This window comes from Lontra canadensis, unplaced genomic scaffold, assembly GCF_010015895.1.
Source record: "Lontra canadensis isolate GAN:19392208 unplaced genomic scaffold, GSC_riverotter_1.0 scaffold4, whole genome shotgun sequence".
NCBI classification, from domain to species: Eukaryota; Metazoa; Chordata; class Mammalia; order Carnivora; family Mustelidae; genus Lontra; species Lontra canadensis.
In genome coordinates this window covers 16,238,932-16,251,832 of record NW_022630998.1, presented here as the reverse complement: position 1 = coordinate 16,251,832, position 12,901 = coordinate 16,238,932, and positions in this window count along the sequence as shown.

Here is a 12,901-nt window from a genome sequence, read left to right as displayed (position 1 = left end):
AAGGTTGTATTTGTAAAATCATATGAATACATACATACAATATAAATATAACTATATAAATAATTACAAAGGTAATACTTGACAGGATCTACTTAAATCTACTTCGTATGCAGACCGTTTAACTTTTTTTTTTTTTAAGATTTTATTTATTTATCTGACAGAGAGAGAGAGAGAGAGATCACAAGTAGGCAGAGAGGCAGGCAGAGAGAGAGAAGCAGGCTCCCTGCTGAGCAGAGAACAGATGTGGGGCTCAATCCCAGGACCCTGAGATCATGACCAGAGCTGAAGGCAGAGGCTTAAACCACTGAGCCACGCAGGTGCCCCCAGACTGTTAACTTTTAACATTGGCATGTATGTTCCATTCTCTCACGCTTAACTGCTTGCAGACCGACGCCAACAAGGAAAAATCTGCCTCACCATCCATAAGCTCCTTTCTCTGTGTATTCGTATTCTCTAACCCCATCTGGAAGGAATCCTTGTGTCTCCTAAATCCCATTTCCCTGGCTTAATAAAGGAATTACCCAATTTCATGCATAAGTAAAAGGGTGAGGATAGGATAAAAATTGCCTAGTTTATACTCCATTTTATACCAGAGCAGTTTCTCATTCTGTGCACTGTGCTCTTTGTGATACTTGCAGTGCAGGAAAAAGTCCAGGCCCCATCTAGAACAACGTCAGGAGTTTCGGCCCTTTACCCACCTCCAAAATGATTTTCCAATTTAATTTTCTACTCCAGTATGTTAATGGGAATATATCTGTTTTTTTAGATGGCCCAAGATTTTCTCCTTCAGGATGGTAAGTTCTATTTTAGCATGTCCTTTAAGGTACGCATTTCTGAATACATTTGTGAAGTGCTAAACAATTTCAATTATATACCTTCAGCTACTTTTAAAAGAGAGTGACCATGGCATTAATATATGCCCCTCAGGAAGGCCTCTTCCCTATCTCCCTCAAGGGTTTCCGGGAATCAATGAGAAGGCGTCTACTAGCATAATGAATATGTAGGTATAAGTCTGTGATGAAGGCTGCTAGTCCATCACCCACAGTAATTCATGTCATACATTCTAAAAGTTGAACATTTAATTTGTACAGAGATTGCTAATGTTTTTGTACACTGGCCATAGGGGTTATTTTATAGATCTTCAGTGTAACCTCCTTTATGGATAGGAAATATTTTCCTAGACAAATGCAATGCTTTCATTTAAGTAAAAGCTTACCAGTACTCCTCTCAGTGAGCCCTTTAAATGTTTTCTGAGTTGTGTCTCCCTTTCCTCCCCTACCTGAGTGATAGGAAGCTTTTTCTCCCCTGATGACCATGGTGTCATTCTTAGAAGGCTAGGAATCTGAATGACCAATTTAAAGAATACTTATCGAGCAATGCGAAGATGTGCATTCTCCACAGCCCTTAATTGCACTCGTGGGCGCATGTCCTGGAAGTGTTGCTTTTGCACCAGCTCCCAGTGAAAGGATGCTGGGGATAGTGCTATTTATGGTAACTAAACACTAGAAGGGCAATAAACATTGGAATATTATATGGCAACAAGGATCACTCTACTAAAGTTCGTATAAATAGAGAAATGACTTTCAGGAACATAACACTGAATCAAAAACTCAAGTAACGTGGAGTGGCTACTATTAAATAACACCGGGCAAGGCTAGCTGATAAATTGTTTAGTTACTTAGCATTATCTTTGTAAAATTAAAAACAGAGACAACAAAATGATAAATTTAAAAATGTGGTTTCAGAGGGAGAAGAGGCTTTGTTTTTTTTTTTTAAATGGGTGATAGGTGGACTTATTTCATTTTTTTTTCCCGCAAAATTTGTTCCTCTCGACCATCTTCCTCCAGTTTCTCCATCCCCGACTCCTCATCTCTTGTAACCAGAAATCTGATTTCTCTTTCTATTAATTTTCTGTTTCTTTCATTTTTTTATATGTTGTATATAATAAATGAGATCCTGTAGTATTTGTCTTTGAATAATTTCACTTAGCATAATGCCCACAAGTTCCATCCATGTTGTTGTAAATGATAGGATCTCCTTTTCTATGGCTGAATAATATTTCATTATTTACATATACAGCAATTTCTTTCTCCATTCATGTATCTATGGACATTTAGGTTGTTTCCATGTCTTGGTATTATAGATCATGCTTTTATGAACACGGGAGTACAGTTGTTTTTCACGTAGTGTTTTCTTTTCCTTTGGATATATTTCCAAAGAGGAATGACTGTATCATAAGGTAATTCTATTTTTAATTTTTTTTTTAGGAACACTCACGCTGTTTTCTATAATGGCTATGGCAGTTTACAATCCCACCAAGAGCGCATAAGGGTTCCTTTTCTCCATAATATCCTTGGGAATACTTTTCTCTCTCTCTCTCTCTCTTTTTCTTTTTCTTTTCTTTTTTTTTTTTAATGATAACCATTCTAACAGTCGTGATGCAATATCTCATGATGGTTTTAACTAACATTTCTTTAGTTATTAGTGATATCTGGTGTGTTTTCATGTACCATCACTATCATTATTATTATTTTTTGGCTATTGAGTTCTATGGGTTTTTTTTTTATATATATATCGGATATTAACCATTATCAGCGATGTGGGTTGCAAATATTTTTTCCCACTTTGTACATTGTCTTTTCACTTTGTTGATTGTTTCTTTTGTGAGGTGGAAGCTTTTCAGTCTGAAGTAGTCCTTCTTATTTTTTATTTTGTTGGTGTCATATCCCAAAAATGTCATATCCCAAAAAATCATTGCCAAGGCTAATATCAAGGAGCTTTTCCCTTATGTTTTCTTCCAGGAGTTTTATGGTTTCTGGATTTACATTTAAGTTTTTAGCCTATTTAAAGTTAATTTTTGTGAGTGATCTGAGGGGTCTGGTTTCATTCTTTTACACGAGATTATCTGCTATTCCCAGAACCATTTTTTTTTTAGTGTCTTTTCTCTATTGCTTATTCTTTGCTGTCCTGTTCAATATTATTTAATAGTACATGCATAGTTTTATTTCTGGGGTCTTGGTTCTGCTTATGTTTCTATTTTTAAGCATTTCCCTTTTGTTGTTTAGAATTTTTATGTATAATAAAAAGATAATAAAATAGAAAGAAAACTCTTGTTTGAAATAAGTGTCTTAAAAAAATAACTTTGAGGCTTGGCAAAATTTTGGCTAAGCTAATCCTCTCAAGGGGCACCTGAGTGGCTTAGTTGGTTAAACAGCGGACTCTTGATTTTGGCTCAGGTCACGATCTATGGGTCCTGATACTGAGCCCTCCATCAGGCTCATTGTTCAGTGGGGAGGTCTGCCTGAGTACTCTTTCCCTCTTCTCCTTCCCCTGTGCTCGCCCTCTCTCATGTGTATCTTCTCTATCTCTAAAATAAACAAGTAAATCTTTAAAAAATAATGCTCTTAGAGAGAAGGAACAACAATGTAAAAGAATAATAAAAGGAGAAGAATGTGGTTGAAATGATAGCCCTATGAGAGTTCTGGTCATTGGTGAGGGTGGAGTCAGATCACAGAAGAGAAACAGTCTATTTCACAATTTTTCTAGACTTTTTTCAATTTCATGCAGATTTTTTTGTCTGTCTATCATGAAATTGAATCTTTAGAAGCAATCCTTCTCATTCAGTGGAGCCATGTAATTCTTTTAAGAGTATATTTGGTGGATTGGGTTAAATTTATAAACAAATAATTAAAAGGAATCACCAAAAAGTTGCTAGTTTAAATAGAAGGCTGATTATGTACCAGGAAATGGCCAAATTATTATTTTTCAGACTATAAGGAGTCTATAAATTATTTAAGGATTTTTGTCAAAATTCGGATTCTAAATCAGTGTTTGAGGTGACTTTCTCACTTGCAACGGTTCAACAAAATGACTATGCTTCTTGTCCTTGCTTTATACTTTGAGTAACAAGGAGTCAAAGTTTTTCCCAGAAGCAGTATTTAAAATTTTTAATAACCTAAGTTGTGGAATTTTCAGGGATACACAAGTTTAAATAAGAAGTAATTTTACCATAACGCTAAAAGTAGAAACATAGGCAATGGAGATAAATTTTGAACAACTACAGATATTGAACTTAAAATTCCAGAGGAGTATATTCTATTTCATGGTATAAAGATTATGTCTCGTTTTTGACTAAGGTTCTGCTTATAATGCCAGAAAATAGTGTTCTTATAGAAAAGAAATTGAAAGGCGATTCTCAAATAAACCTTGTATCTTAGTATTTCTTAATTTTCAGTGTTTTTTCCTTTAGAAAAAAGATGTATTAAAAACAAAGAAAAACGGGGCGCCTGGGCGGTTCAGTGGGTTAAAGCCTCTGCCTTTGGCTTGGGTCATGATCCCAGGGTCCTGGGATCGAGCCCCGCACCCTAGCACTGGGCTCTCTGCTCAGCAGGAAGCCTGGTTCTCTTCCTCTCTCTCTCTCTGCCTGCCTCTCTGCCTACTTGTGATCTCTGTCTGTTAAATAAATAAGTAAAATCTAAAAACAAAAACAAAAACAAAAGAAAAAAGGGGTGTGTCATTTTCAGAATCTAAGAGCTTATGTTTTGGGTTTATTAATTTCCATTTAATGCACAGTATATTCAACTTGAAAAAAAAAATCCTGTTCTGAGTATTATATTTTTATTATATGATCTGCTTTGAAGATATAAAAGATGATTCTTGTCCCATCTTGTTTGATAAGATATAGATAATTCTGTTTAATCTAAGTTTTTTTAATCTTTTGTCCCTGGGTAAGGTAGACAAATTGAGTTTCACTTTTAGTTTATTTATTCTGTCAGAGATTCTGAATCAGGAGTTTAAAGTCTGTATCTGACAAGAAAGAGTCAACATCTGTTGAGTTGATTTATTATTTATGTATTGGATTTTATGGCACTTTTCCTCTGAAGAGCCAAAAGCATCCTACACATAATTCTTACACTTTTCAAATACCTTTCACAAGAAACACCTATAAACATCCCAACATGAAAAGCAACAGAAAAGGAATTGAAAGAGAAAAACAAGGAAGAAGAGGCCCCCAGGGCAAATGATCATAGCCTCAAATAGGAGGTGTGCCTAATAATTTAAGCATTCACGTTGCAAGGCCACTGGGGATACACTTGTCTCTGCCAAAGCTTTCCCCTGCACATCTGCTGTCATTGCATGCTACCTGGCTCCCAGATGCTTCTCTTCTCTGTGGCTGCCTTTTCTACACCGTAAGCATCCAGTATTTTGTTAATTAGGGCAATCTCGGAATTTAGTATAATGAGATCTCAGGTTCCCCAAATGGTGTTTGTTCTCTACTCCTGATGATAGTGGGATTTCTGTGAAGGTGGATTTGTGGTGGGAAAGAAAGAAAAGGTTGTTAGAATCTGTTGTACACTACTTCTTGACTTATATGGGACCACTTCAAATGATTTAATTAAATAACAAAATAGTTGATTTTAATTATTTTGAGCTAATAAGTTAAGGTTGAACAAACTTGGAAGGATTTTATGAAGACTCTAGAGATATGAAAACATAGTTTGTATGTTTTAGATTTCACTTACAGTTAAAACCATTGCTTAAAAAAAAACCAAATTGAAAATAAGTTCAGATTATATGGTCCCATAAACATCTACGATTTTAGGTAATACTTAAATACTTCATGTTTTCAATATTTTTCATATGGAAAAAAAGACACTTAGAATGTTGCTGATGAAATGCCCTTTCTGTAATTTTCTTTTGTTTGAGAAGTATGTCCATTTCATTTGATAGCTGAGGCAAAGGGACATAACTTCTGTAATTCTTTCAGGATTGCATAGTATGAAATATTATACATTTTAAAATGTATTAAATATTTTTTGGAAATGGAAACTTGCTGAGATAATAAGCATATAATTTTAAGTTTCATGATATTTCATAATTATATATTGAACTCATTTTCTTATCTCATGTTAACTGTCTTCATTTTTCTAAAAGAAAATAGAACCACAAAACACAAAGTTATTGAACAAAAAGCAGGAAAATATGGCATGGCACCATATTTCTAAAACAAAAGTTACTAAAGTGACTCAAAATTTATTACTTTCTGAAATTTATCTAATGATCTGAGAGTTCTGAGCGCCTTAACCAACACCCACCAGCCATTTAAATTGAAATTTGTTGCTGAACTCTGAGGCAAAGGGCAGCAAAGAACTTGACTGACAAGAGAAAAGTGAGCACTTTCCCATAGAAGATGAAAAATAAAAAGTTCAACTTTTTATTTTATTAATAAGAGTGAAAATAAAAATACCTCTACTTGGTCTTCTAAGAGCATGAGAACAGAGGGACAGAGAGACAAGAGACTTCTCTGTATAGTTTTCTGTCTTTGCCTCTGATGCAAGCTGTTTCCACAAAGCCACCATATGAATTATTTGTCCCCAATATATTAGGCCTCAGTAGTCTCGTTTGTGTTGAGTTGTATATCAAAGCAGTGACTGAAATGAGCAGGTGCTAGAGTTAAGCATGTTTCTGAAACAGAATATTTATTGTATTTTATGGTCTCTTTAAACACATGGAGTAAGGAACTTGGGATAATACTTCCTGTTTTCACTTATCCTTGACACGAAGTTTGAGTTTCAACACTTTCCTGAGAAAAGCATATTTATTTGAAACCGTATCTTGAAACAGTTCATAAGATAGATCTTATTCTCAATTACCAAAAGGCTATTTATACCATGTTAGTACTTTGCAATACATTTTTTACCATGTAGACCCTGGCTTTTATGTAGTTTGTTTAAATCACTTAGTGTTTTTCAGTGTCTTCCTCTGTTAAGAAGGTTAATAAGTTTCTCTTCTTGCATCTTGATGGTGTTAACAATACCCTCCTTGATTGCCTAGACTTCATTGGTAGAAACATTATGATCTGTATTATCGAAGGTGTCATGCTTAGACCTTAAAGAAGCTAACATTTGAATTAGGCTCTGAGGAGCACATAGAACTTAACTGACCAGACAGGTATTAAATACGTGGAAAATGGGAGAGTGGAGCTTGGCTCCAGTGAGGTAAGTAGTGGCACTGAGACCAAAAAAGTTTGTTGGACTAGGCTGGGGCAGGAAGTGAAGCCTTAATACCTGAATGAAAACCCAGTAGGCACTAGAGAGTATATGAGCATTTGTGACCATGGGGATGACATGGTGAAGCCCGTGCTTTAACATAATTTTTGCGAACTGTGTATGAAATGCGTCTAATGCATACCTGACACCAACCTGGCAAGGGCATGAAACAAAGTGATGACATTTGGAATGAAAAGAAAGGGGGTACATGTGGCAGATAATTGAAAGGAAGTTTCCATAAGAATTAAAGATGGGCGGAATGTCCAGGGATAGTTTTTCCTTTAGAATTGTCCTAATGCTTTTGCCTCAAGCAGTAGGAAAATGACCGATAGTAGGGAAATTGAGAGATGAAACAGAGATTTTTAAAAATGTCGATTTTGGTTTTAGACATGCTGATTTTGAGAAAAGAATGTTTCCAGAAGAGAACAGATTTCCTGAGGAGATAAAGAGACCGGTATAGATTTGGGAATAACTTTTTATATTTATTTATTTATTTATTTATTTATTTATTTTTAAAGATTTTATTTATTTATCTGACAGAGATCACAAGTAGGCAGAGAGGCAGGCAGAGAGAGAGAGAGGAGGAAGCAGGCTCCCTGCTGAGCAGAGAGCCTGATGCGGGGCTCTACCCCAGGACCCTGAGACTATGACCTGAGCCGAAAGTAGAGACTTTAACCCACTGAACCACCCAGGCACTCCAGGAATAACTTTTTATATTTAAAACAAAAGCCTTCCAAAAAGAGAAACAGGTTTGAATTTGGATAAAATAAGTAGTGATCTTTAATAAAATTCAGTAAGTAAGTAAATAAATAAATAAATAAATAAAATCGAAGTGCTAGGATTACACCAATTGAAATTGATCTGGGTGAATATAATTTAAAGTCATTGGATCAATTGTTCTACATTTTTTCATGGTTACGAAAGTAATGAATGTCATTGTAGTAAGTTTTTAAAAATTTGGAAAAATAGAAATTAGGAAGAAAATAAAACAGCCTAAAAATCACCATGCACAGTAATAACTATTAACATTTCAACAAATCTGTCACCTTTTTATATGCAATTTCATGGTTGATTCTGTATTTTTATGCTAAATTTAATATCTGTTTTGGCCATAAAAAAACTTTTGCCATACCCTTAAGAATTTTAAACTTCATATATTGATGGCTATCAAGTGACAAAGAGGCCATCTTTTGAATCAGACAGCTTTGTTTTAAATTCTAGAATCGTTATCAACTTGTTGCATGATGTTATGCAAATCATTTAACTTTTCTAAGCCTGAATAATTTTATCCAAAAATATGACAATTTTTAAAGGCATTGGGAAGATTAAAGATAAAATGTATATTACACATTAAAGATTAAAGATATAATGTATATTAACCATTTATCACAGAGCCTTTTAATATCGTAAGCACAGCATCCATAAATTTTACAGGTCTATCTGGAGTTACGTATTTCTTTCTTGCCTTTTTTCCATATTTCTCCTTTAAGGACTTCGTCCATATTTATCTTTTTTTTTTTTTCCCTCCATTTTTTTTTTCCTCCTCCTCCTCCACCTCCCTTCCCTCTTATCTTCTTAGTAGTAAACTACATTTTCAACTTGAGATTGGGAAAGAGGAAAACTAAAACAAACAAACAAAGAAACAAAACTTGTGATGGTCTGCCTTCAGCACAATTGTAACATCACTTCTTTGTTCCGAACCTTTATTAGGAAACAGGTCACCAGTTATGTCACTTATAAGTGCCTCTGCATCCAGTCTATTTATTGTCTTAGTGGCCTCTCTGGAGCTAAGCAACACCTTCCTTGCCTGGAAATGAGAACCAGCTAATTTGGGGCATATTTGGGTATACCCTACCTTTCAACTTGACTCCCGCCTTGCCCTGCTCAGAACTTTTTGGTCCAGCACATATCTGTCTACCTTTTAATTCTGACCCTTCCAGTAGGCTCCACTTCCTCTTAAAAGTCACCCATCCTAACTTCTCTTAAACTAGGACACCTAATGGCAACTGTTTGCTACAGTAAAGACCTATGTGAACAGAATACAAAGGGGAAAACAGAAGACTTGTCAAAAATACAGATTCTCCTAGAAGTAGCAAGACCAAAATGTCATTACCCCTAAATGGCCCATTTCCCAAGGGATTTCAGCAGTACACTGAGTAAGCACCACGTTTTTCTTTAGCTATTACTATATTTATTATCTTGAAAGAAAATAATCTTGGAGGAGTCATTCTTTTTGCTTTTAGAGGTTGGTGTAGGGGATGTGTATGTGTGTGTGACTTGAGGTCACAGGAAATTAGAAAGATTTTGACTTAAAACACAATTGTGACTGTCTCTCAGAATGATAGATGGAAAATATAGAATAGCGTGTTGACTTAGGTCACTTGAGGGAGAGACAGGAGGACATTTCTTGGCATTTCTGCCAATAATTTATGGAATTGACTGACCAAGCACCTTTAACATGCATAATTATGATGAGCTGTTGTGAAAATATCACAGGGTGAACCGCAATCTGCCTTGCTGTGGCCTCCGTGCCCATTAAAATTTTCTAACAGTTCCAATCCCTTTTTTTTTCTTTTTTGATTTCATATCATTTTAATTTCTTTGCATATATATCCAGAAGTGGGATTGTTGGAACATCTGATAGTTTTACTTTTTTTTTTTTAAATTTTATTTTTTATAAACATATATTTTTTTTTCCCCCAGGGGTACAGGTCTGTGAATCTCCAGGTTTACACACTTCACAGCACTCACCATAGCACATATCCTACCCAATGTCCATAACCCCACTACCCCCTCCCATCCCCCCTCCCCCCAGCAACCCTCAGTTTGTTTTGTGAGATTAAGAGTCACTTATGGTTTGTCTCCCTCCCAATCCTAACTTGTTTCATTTACTCTTCTCCTACCCCATTAACCCCCCATATTGCATCTCCTCTCCCTCATATCAGGGAGGTCATATGATAGTTGTCTTTCTCTGATTGACTTATTTCGCTAAGCATGATACCCTCTAGTTCCATCCACGTTGTCGCAAATGGCAAGATTTCATTTCTTTTGATGGCTGCATAGTATTCCATTGTATATATATACCACATCTTCTTTATCCATTCGTCTGTTGATGGACATCTAGGTTCTTTCCATAGTTTGGCTATTGTGGACATTGCTGCTATAAACATTCGGGTGCACGTGCCCCTTCGGATCACTACGTTTGTATCTTTAGGGTAAATACACAGTAGTACAATTGCTGGGTCATAGGGTAGTTCTATTTTCAACATTTTGAGGAACCTCCATGCTGTTTTCCAGAGTGGTTGCACCAGCTTGCATTCCCACCAACAGTGTAGGAAGGTTCCCCTTTCTCCGCATCCTCGCCAGCATCTGTCATTTCCTGACTTGTTAATTTTAGCCATTCTGACTGGTGTGAGGTAGTATCTCATTGTGGTTTTGATTTGTATTTCCCTGATGCCGAGTGATATGGAGCACTTTTTCATGTGTCTGTTGGCCATCTGGATGTCTTCTTTGCAGAAATGTCTGTTCATGTCTTCTGCCCATTTCTTGATTGGATTCTTTGTTCTTTGGGTGTTGAGTTTGCTAAGTTCTTTATAGATTCTGGACACTAACCCTTTATCTGATATGTCATTTGCAAATATCTTCTCCCATTCTGTCAGTTGTCTTTTGGTTTTGTTCACTGTTTCCTTTGCTGTGCAAAAGCTTTTGATCTTGATAAAATCCCAATAGTTCATTTTTGCCCTCGCTTCCCTTGCCTTTGGCGATGTTCCTAGGAAGATGTTGCTGCGGCTGAGGTCGAAGAGGTTGCTGCCTGTGTTCTCCTCAAGGATTTTGATGGATTCCTTTCTCACATTGAGGTCCTTCATCCATTTTGAGTCTATTTTCGTGTGTGATGTAAGGAAATGATCCAATTTCATTTTTCTGCATGTGGCTGTACAATTATCCCAACACCATTTATTGAAGAGGCTGTCTTTTTTCCATTGGACATTCTTTCCTGCTTTGTCGAAGATTAGTTGACCATAGAGTTGAGGGTTTATTTCTAGGCTCTCTATTCTGTTCCATTGATCTGTGTGTCTGTTTTTGTGCCAGTACCATGCTGTCTTGATGATGACAGCTTTGTAGTAGAGCTTGAAGTCCGGAATTGTGATGCCACCAACTTTGGCTTTCTTTTTCAATATTCCTTTGGCTATTCGCCGTCTTTTCTGGTTCCATATAAATTTTAGGATTATTTGTTCCATTTCTTTGAAAAAAATGGATGGTACTTTGATAGGAATTGCATTAAATGTGTAGATTGCTTTAGGTAGCATAGACATTTTCACAATATTTATTCTTCTAATCCAGGAGCATGGAACATTTTTCCATTTCTTTGTGTCTTCCTCAATTTCTTTCATGAGTACTTTATAGTTTTCTGTGTATAGATTCTTAGTCTCTTTGGTTAGGTTTATTCCTAGGTATCTTATAGTTTTGGGTGCAATTGTAAATGGGATGGACTCCTTAATTTCTCTTTCTTCTGTCTTGTTGTTGGTGTAGAGAAATGCAACTTATTTCTGTGCATTGATTTTATATCCTGACACTTTACTGAATTCCTGTACAAGTTCTAACAGTTTTGGAGTGGAGTCTTTTGGATTTTCCACATTAGTATCATATTATCTGCGAAGAGTGATAGTTTGACTTCTTCTTTGCCGATTTGGATGCCTTTAATTTCCTTTTGTTGTCTGATTGCTGAGGCTAGGACTTCTAGTACTATGTTGAATAGCAGTGGTGATAACGGACATCCCTGCCGTGTTCCTGACCTTAGTGGAAAAGCTTCCAGTTTTTCTCCATTGAGAATGATATGTGCAGTCGATTTTTCATAGATGGCTTTGATAATATTGAGGTATGTGCCTTCTATCCCTACACTTTGAAGAGTTTTGATCAGGAAGGGATGCTGTACTTTGTCAAATGCTTTTTCAGCATCTATTGAGAGTATCATATGGTTCTTGTTCTTTCTTTTATTAATGTGTTGTATCACATTGATTGATTTGCAGATGTTGAACCAACCTTGCAGCCCTGGAATAAATCCCACTTGGTCGTGGTGAATAATCCTTTTAATGTACTGTTGAATCCTATTGGCTAGTATTTTGGTGAGAATTTTTGCATCTGTGTTCATCAAGGATATTGGTCTGTAGTTCTCTTTTTTGATGGGATCCTTGTCTGGTTTGGGGATCAAGGTGAGGCTGGCCTCATAAAATGAGTTTGGAAGTTTTCCTTCCATTTCTATTTTTTGGAACAGTCTCAGGAGAATAGGAATTAGTTCTTCTTTAAATGTTTGGTAGAATTCCCCCGGGAAGCCATCTGGCCCTGGGCTTTTGTTTGTTTGGAGATTTTTGATGACTGTTCCAATCTCCTTACTGGTTATGGGTCTGTTCAGGCTTTCTATTTCTTCCTGGTTCAGTTGTGGTAGTTTATATGTCTCTAGGAATGCATCCGTTTCTTCCAGATTGTCAAATTTGTTGGCATAGAGTTGCTCATAATATGTTCTTATAATTGTCTGTATTTCTTTGGTGTTCATTGTGATCTGTCCTCTTTCATTCATGATTTTATTTATTTGGGTCCTTTCTCTTTTCTTTTTGAGAAGTCTGGCCAGGGGTTTATCAATCTTATTAATTCTTTCAAAGAACCAGCTCCTAGTTTCGTTGATTTGTTCTATTGTTTTTTTGGTTTCTATTTCATTGATTTCTGCTCTGATCTTTATGATTTCTCTTCTCCTGCTGGGTTTAGGGTTTCTTTCTTGTTCTTTCTCCAACTCCTTTAGGTGTAGGTTTAGGTTGTGTACCTGAGACCTTTCTTGTTTCTTGAGAAAGGCTTGTACC